Source organism: Rattus rattus, chromosome 1 (genome assembly GCF_011064425.1).
Source record: "Rattus rattus isolate New Zealand chromosome 1, Rrattus_CSIRO_v1, whole genome shotgun sequence".
In the NCBI taxonomy this organism is placed as follows: Eukaryota; Metazoa; Chordata; class Mammalia; order Rodentia; family Muridae; genus Rattus; species Rattus rattus.
Window position 1 is genome coordinate 206,872,733 of NC_046154.1, and position 8,312 is coordinate 206,881,044.

The window sequence follows — 8,312 nt, forward strand, 5'->3', positions numbered from 1 at the left end:
CAACTTGATTTAAACTAGGGTCATTTGGGAAGAGGGCACGTTCATTGAGAAAATGCTTCCATGTGGTCAGCTTATAGGTAAGTCCAGTGGGTATTTTCTTGATTAATCATATATGTAGGAGGGCTCAGCCCAATGTGGATGGGGCCACCATTGAATGGGAATGAGCAAACAATGAAGAGAAGAGCAAGCCAGTAAAGACTACTCCTCCATGGACTGCTCCAGTTTCTGTCTCCAGGTTCCTGCTTGAGTCTCTGCCTTCATTTCCCTAAAGAACTATGACAGGGAAATATAAGCCAAATAAGCCCTTTCCTCTCTGGGTTGGTTTTGAGCAATGTTTTTATCACAGTAACACAAAGCAAACTAATTTGGCAAGCGGGATCTTTTTAACCTTATTACAGTTAAATAAGAGAGTAGAAGCAGAGTATTTTTAAAAATACTTGGATGACATACGCCTACAAGATCAGCTACATTGGAGTCTAAGGGGAATCACATCAGCCCAGGGATTTGAGGCCAGGTTGGGCGATATAGCAATGACACAGTCTCCAATCAAAGTCTAGGGCGGAGTTGAAGTGCTGGTGTTGGGGATAGTTCTGGCAGGTTTTAATAGATCGCTTGCCTTTATTGTCATGTATGCATGCATGCAAAAGACCCTGGGTTATATCCTCACCATCCACCAAAATGAAAGTCAACAAGCAAACAAGGACAACATTCAGTGTGAGATTCTTCCTTTTAAGTCTCTACCAAGCAACTGTGAGGTCCTTAGCAATTTCCAATAAACATTACTCAAAACAAATGAAAAGTGGTTGCCCTATATTAAAGGGATTAGCTAAAGTCCTGTTCGGTGTTACTATCTTAGACTAATTGTGAAATTTGAGACTTGGTCAGCTGAGGAATTAGATTAGGCCATACAGAAAGCTTTCAAACAGGTAGAATTAATAGTGAGCATGACATTCAAATGAAATTTGTCCCACCCCGTTCTGACTGAGGTAATGCCACTAAGGATTTTAAGGTCTCATTTCTTGTTCCCTATGCTCTAAAGCAGGTCCTTTTCTGACCACAGAATCCTGGTGGCTTGGGAAGCAATTTGATTTCCTGTTATCAGGCTGAAAGGCTGTAACCCAAGCTGCCAGTCCAGCTCAGTACTAGCAAAATGAAGATTTAGGCTTTGGTGCTTTGAGCATACTGAACTCAGGATTCATTGGATCCAGTTTTGTTTGTAAAATAATTGAAGTAAAAATTATTTTTGCAAGCAACTGAAAGTTCAATCAACAAACACTGACTAAATATATAGGATACTTCAGGAAGTTGGGGACACAGTGATGATTGATACAGACAGATTAAGTCGGTAAATGTATATGAAGTCAGCAAGTGGAACAATTCCCTTGGTGTTAATGTCTCCCCCAGACATAATGCAGTCTGAAGGACTAAGAATAGGGAGGCTGTAGGTATGCTGTGGTGAGGACCTCAAAGTCTCAGTCACTTCAAACACCAAACACTTTCTTTGGCTTTCTGTTGTTTGTTTGTAGTGTCTTATGCAGCCAAAGTTGGCCTCAAATTCCTTTGCAGTGAGGATTCCCTTACCCTTTCACCTTCCCGTCAGTATTCCTACCTTCAGCTCTCATGGGCTGGGGTTCTGGGGTTCTGCCCCACAACAGGTGGCTAGCTCCAGCTAACTGGTAAATTGCTTTAGACAATTGCTGTCCTTACTCCAGGGTTCTGGCTTTTGGAGTAGCTAGTATCCCAACCATGGGCAATTATTGAGTAGAAGGGAAAAGGGCCAAAGCAGAGCTATGTGTCTTTCTGCCCCAATTTTATTTGGCAAAACTAAGTCATATACTATACTTAAGGTCCAGAGAACAGAGACATACGGTCCTACTTTGCAAGGAGAGAGATGTATACAGCTCATAATATATGGTCAGAAAGGATCAAGAGGCAAAGGCATTGGGAATACAGATTCAGGTGTGCTGAAACCAGAAAGAGCGGGCCTTCCAGGCTATGGGAAAGCCATAGAAAGGTGGTGATCTTGGCCTGTTAGAGGAACGGGGATGACAAATGAGTTGCTAAGCAGGAAGAATCAGTGAGAAAGAGGTGAGAGAAGGAGGATGAGGAGTGGAATTACTTCCTAGCTGGTCTCTCCTTCCAGTGTTTGCTCTCTTATATATTTGTCTCCTCAGGGAAGACAGACTGGCCTCATTAAATTCCAATGGCCTCTGCTGGCTTAGAATAAAGCCCCCGCTGATTACCTTGACCTCAAGCCCTAACAGAAATTCTCCCTGCATGCATGTAAGTGGGCACCATGGATGTAGTTAGGAGCTCATTATTATCTTCTCAAGAGAAACACTGACTTAGGAGATGAAGGGGTCTAAATGGACAGGTATGTTATTGTTTGGCAAGTCAAAACTGCCAGGTGTTGCTAAAAGTTTGGAAGAACAGGGAATAAGGAAAGCCAAGAATCTAAAAGCCGAGCCCTGGGTGAAGAAGGAGTGTACCTACAGCTGGTGGAAATTCTTCTAGGTCAAATGAAGTTAGAAAGCATTATTAGACATGTATGGATAGACAGTGGGTAAATCAAAGAAACGGATTCGAAATGAAAAGGAGAGACCTGAAATAAAAATCAATATCTAAAAATAATTTTAGAAGGGGGAAAGCTAGAGGGCTTGCCTCCCTTCTGTTGTGGGAGCATCTCTAGCACTAAGACAGCTTCCCTGTGTTTTGAATTCCAACTGGGCAAACTCTCTTACATGAGCCCAGCTTGTATGATTCTTTAACTGTCGGGAACCAATTCCCACCTTCTCTCTAACCCCAGAGAAGGTAGCAACTTTCAGACTTACTGTCTAGATAATCACTTTCCCCAGTTGGCTCTTATTACTCTTCTGACATGTTTGCAAGTGGCTAAATTCTCCCTCGCATTCCCCAGCATGGGTTGTTTTCCTTCTCAGGCTCCTACTGATCCCACAGCAGTGAATGGCTTCCAGATGGTATTAAAAGCTATGGGATACATGAGATGACTTGGAGAGGTGGGTGGCAGAGCAGGATAGGCTTGATCCTGTCTGTATCAGTCTGTCTTTTTAGGTGAGGCACTGTTTTGTCATTTGGACAGCTGTTTGTCAGAGCACACAGTATGTGAAGAGGCGAACTAATGAAAAAGTAAGTTTGAGAGACTCTTTCTGCTTAGTCAACGGTGATGAGATATGAACTGTTCTTCAAGAAAGTAACCAGGCAAAACAGTAGGAACTGTCTATACAACCAGGAGACACAGCTATTATCTGTGTAGAAAATGTGAACTCTTCAGCACATACCTGGTTCTCCCTCTTGTAGCATTGTCCTGAGGTCTTTGAAAACAATGGTTCAGCTTCCTTACTTACATCCTGCTTAGGTGACTACCGGACTACCCTTACATTTTCTCTGGAACCAAGTTCTGAGAAAAGTTAAGATTGTTTAATAATGTACATAGATGTTTAATAATAGATTTTGTTATCTATCAGACTAGAATTTGGGGATCGTGAAAAGCGATATTCTGATGACACCATGCTTTAGCCTCTAATATTTTTAGTACTTTTTACTTTTATTTTCACTTAGCTAATTTTTTTTCTTTTGTAATGTACAAATAGCAGTAAGAGTGATGTGTGCTTGCTGACATCACTGAGGCTATAGAGGAGACATCCTGAACAAACAAGCTGGCATCTGGTGGACCACCAAGTCAAGATGTTTTTGTCATTCCTCTACCAAATGCTGCCTGGGTGCTGTCTGCAAGCATGGTGCTAGGCTCTGGGAAGGAGAGACAGACAATAAACAAGTCTGAGCTGTAATTTAGCAAGAAGGCGACACTTGAACAGAGCAGAGCTGAGGGTGACAAGGAATTGCATAGCAGATGATAGGGGAGAGGAGCAGTGGGGATCTGGGATCTCAGGAACAGGGTAAGCAGAGGGAACAGTGAGATCCAAGACCTTTAGTGGGACAAGACAGAAGAGTGGTGAATAGTCAACAGATCATCCACAGGCCAGAAGATATGCACACATGTGTCCTTGTACCCATCCTGGTGGCCGTCACCACCACTGAAAGGTTTTGAGTCAAGAAGTCTTTAGGCTTAATAATGGTTCTCTGTTTCATCAGAAGGGGACTGAGGACGTGGCTCAGTTGGTAATGTGCTTGCATAACATTCTACGTTTGGACCCCTAACACATGTAAAAAGCCCAAACCAGAAATGTGTATCTATAATACCTCTGGGGAGGTGGAGACAGAAGACTCCTTGGAGCCAGCCTGGCTTTTTTTTATGTAAATGATGTGCCAGTATTTATTACGTTTATGGTGATTATTTTTTTCACTTTTTTATTTATTTTTTCCTCCATCTTTATTAAATTGGGTATTTCTTATTTACATTTCAATTGTTTTTCCCTTTCCTGGTTTCCAGGCAAACATCCCTCAAGCCCCTCCCCCTTCCCTTCTATATGGGTGTTCCCCCTCCTCATCCTCCCCCATTACCGCCCTACCCCAACAATCACGTTCACTGGGGTTCAGTCTTGCAGGCCAAGGCTTCCCCTTCCACTGGTGCCCTTACTAGGCTATTCATTGCTACCTATGCAGTTGGAGCCCAGGGTCAGTCCATGTATAGTCTTTGGGTAGTGGCTTAGTCCCTGGAAGCTCTGGTTGCTTGGCATTGTTGTTCATATGGGGTCTCAAGCCCCTTCAAGCTCTTTCAGTCCTTTTTCTGATTCCTTCAACGGGGTCTTGTCCTCATTTAGTGGTTTGCTGCTGGCATTCGCCTATGTATTTGCCTTATTCTGGGTGTGTCTTTCAGGAGAGATCTACATCCGGTTCCTGTCAGCCTACACTTTTTTGCTTCATCCATCTTATCTAGTTTGGTGGCTGTATATGTATGGACTTTAAACTGCCCAATAGGCAAGCTTTAGTTTCAGTGAGAAACCCTGTGTCAAAATTAAGTTGAAGAGTCAATGGCTTATTGGGTAAAAATACTTGCCACTATACCTAATGACCACAAATAATGTCTCTCTCAAGTTGCTCTCAACGTTTACAAGTTCATTGTGGTGTGTGTGTATGTGTGTGTAGACACACAAAAATAAATAAGTAAATGGAATCTAAAACTTAAAAATGTAAGGCAGAAATTAATTGATAAGGACACATATTATCAACCTCTGCCCATCATACTCATGCACATACATATACACATACATACTCACACTTCTACACATGTGTACCCACAAACACACACACACACACACACACACACACACACACACACACACACAAATTCAGCAAGCATTGGAATCGTTAGTCAATTTGTGAACAGATTTTGGAGTCCACCCTTGAGGGTTCTGATGCTGCCTGGTATTTTGCATTTTAGAATCATGACACGATTTGTTTTGATTATGCTATGGAGAATAGACTGATGGGGGGGTGACAAGGGACACTTGTGATGACATCATAGTTCACAAAGAGACCTGTCATGGTAGATTCCACAGAGCCAGCACAGTCTCTAAGTGTGGATCCCTGTGGGCAATGGGCTTGTTGGTAGCACATTACAATGCCTAATAACCTGACTTTTAGACTGTGTGTGGTCTCTACCCTTTGAAGTTTCCTTCAGTAAGGTTTTCTAACAGACCCTAGTTAGTACTTCTCGACAGTACTAGTTCCCAAACCTTCCCTCCTCTGCAGGATGATTATGAATCTCATCCCTCCAAATCTCTGGGTGACCTCACCCCTTCTTATTTTTTTTAAAGTTCAACATATTTTTACCTCTGGTTTTGTGTTTTAATGTAACATCAGACTTTTTTTCCTTCAGTTTATGTGTATGATAATTTCCCCACTCCCACTGCTTCTCAGCTGCCCATAGGTGTTGTTAGAAAATATTAAATGGAAAATTCCAGAAATATGTATCTATGTTTTAAATGCATGCCTACAGCATATCATTATATTTGTTCTGCATCATTATTAGTTATTGTCAAAGCTTAGTTTCTCATTTATTATTCCTGGTTATACTTTATAATACATTCATGTGAGTTAAAACATCACATAGATGGGATCTACTATGAATCTTAAACTGTATCCATGGTGAAGGAAAAGAAGGATACATGATGTTTGCTTCATTTTCTCCCTCCTCCTCCCAGTGCAAACCCCACCTCTATTTCCCAGTCCTGTCTCTAGCCTCATAACAATCATTGGCTCTTTCTTTCTTGGCTCTTAATTCTTCTGTGAAATTTGAGAGGACTTTGTATGTCTGGGACCTTCAGCCAAGCAAGAAAAAAAATCCTCAATCCTTATTATATCAAATCTAAACAAAATTCAAGGAACTAGGTGTCTGCAGATATTCATCTAAACTCCAGGCTTCAAGTTCACCCACTTAAAATATGCTCCGATGGTTTGTGGGTTCCTCACAGACACATTTGAGAATTCTGCAGATAAGCATTTAGCATTTATACAGGGAGATGACTAGTGTTTGCTCTCTTTGTTCTTTCAGTATTTCCACTATTGTGCCACATAAGCACCATGTTGGATCCAGGCTGTCCCCAAGATCAAAAGCTACCCTTTTACGATCCACATCTCCCATGTATGTGAAGGAGGCAGGGTTCTAAATGTGGTATGAAAAAAAAATGTACATGCCATCTTGATTGCTAACATCTGTTCAAATTTCCATTCATAAATTTAAAATCCCGGCTTCTGCAGCCATCTGTTTGCTCCCAACAATCTGAAGAGAAGAAAAGCCCAAGGCAGATGTGTAGGCGGGAGAAGGGTTCCTGCTTAGCTAGTCTACCTGCGCGAAAATGTGCTTTGCTTTTGTGTTTTCCTTCTCACCAGTGTAGATAAGAATTCTCCTCCTGTAGGATCCAGTTTCAACCCCTGTATTTCTACCAAAGGATAAAAGAGGTTAGGGGGAATGGCTTTTTTCTTACTCATCGTTACCATATGCTCCTCCGTCCCGTGAGTAGTGTCCTCAGTCTCCAGAAGCAATCTTGTCCATTCTCTGAAGGGAAACAGAGAATCTTTCTACCACGTTCTCAACATTGCCTAATAATCTCAGCAAACACTAATGCCTGGATCTCTAGCTTCCCAGGCCTATGGCTTCCCATTGGGGATCTCTCTTCAGATTACTCTGGCATGGTGTGGGAATATGATTCAGCAGCAGTTCAGACCCAGGGGCCAGGCTAGGCTATGCCCACACCCATTTTTTCTTTCAATTTTCGTCTTGGCAGTGTCATTTATATCTAAGTGACTCGGCTTTTTCTAAAGCTGCTTGGCACTGTTCCAGCCATTCCGTTTCAACAACTGGGGTTGCCTTCGAAATCTAACCTGGCATTTTAGGGGCCCAGTGGTTTACAGTATTCTCTCAAATGCAACATGACTTCGTATTTCCTTTCATCTTCAAATGTTTCTTTCTAGTTTATGTTGCGAAACAAGTCCTCAAGAAACCACAGGCAAAGTCTATTTGTCATCCGTATGTCCTTTCTGAAAACCTCAGCATTATGATGAGCTTGGATCCACCCATCTTTTAGCTAAATGGTGTAGCATGCAAGCCGTTGGTTTGTGGGATTGCTTTGCTGGCTTAAATCTGCTCACTTCCTCTACTCCGCCACTGCTTTTATATATAACTTATGACTGATACTCAGGCTCCTTCTGTGTGACCTGTAATGAGTCATTTCACCATTTTCAGCCCAGTATCTTGGAATGCCAAAAGAACAGAAAATTTTTAATCCTGTACCTTCCTAGACTTGCCTGCCTTGGTTTAAAGAGAACCCTGAAAGTTCATGTATTAGGAGCTTATTCCTGATATTCATATATTAACATTATTTAGGTGTGGAATCTTTTTTTTGGCAGAAATTGGAGATAGATGCGTTCACAAGGATCAAGAACACTGCTTGGTGTTCATGGTTTTAAAAGGAAGAAGAGACAAAGCTAGCACGTGCTTGCTCTGTTATGCTACCAGATGTGCCTGCTATGTTGTCATGCAGTGGAAAGGTTATGGCAAGATTTTAAACGAGCCAGCATCCAGAACTGAAAGCTAAATAGACTGCCATTCTTCATAGGCTAGGCAGTAGTCTGTGGTATTCAGTTACAGCAACAGAAAATGGACCACATCAATCATTACAGAGTGCCTAATATGAGCAATGTTTGTACTATGTGACAGCATAATGTGGCAGCCTTTGCTGATATAGGGATACTAGACTTCAAAATGACCTATACTTCTAACACCTGTGGTTAACACACAAGCCCTACCCAAGCCACCATTTTTGTCAGGCTCCCACACTATCACACTGTTACTAAAACCTATCTTTTTGACCTCGGAGTTTTTGTCCTGT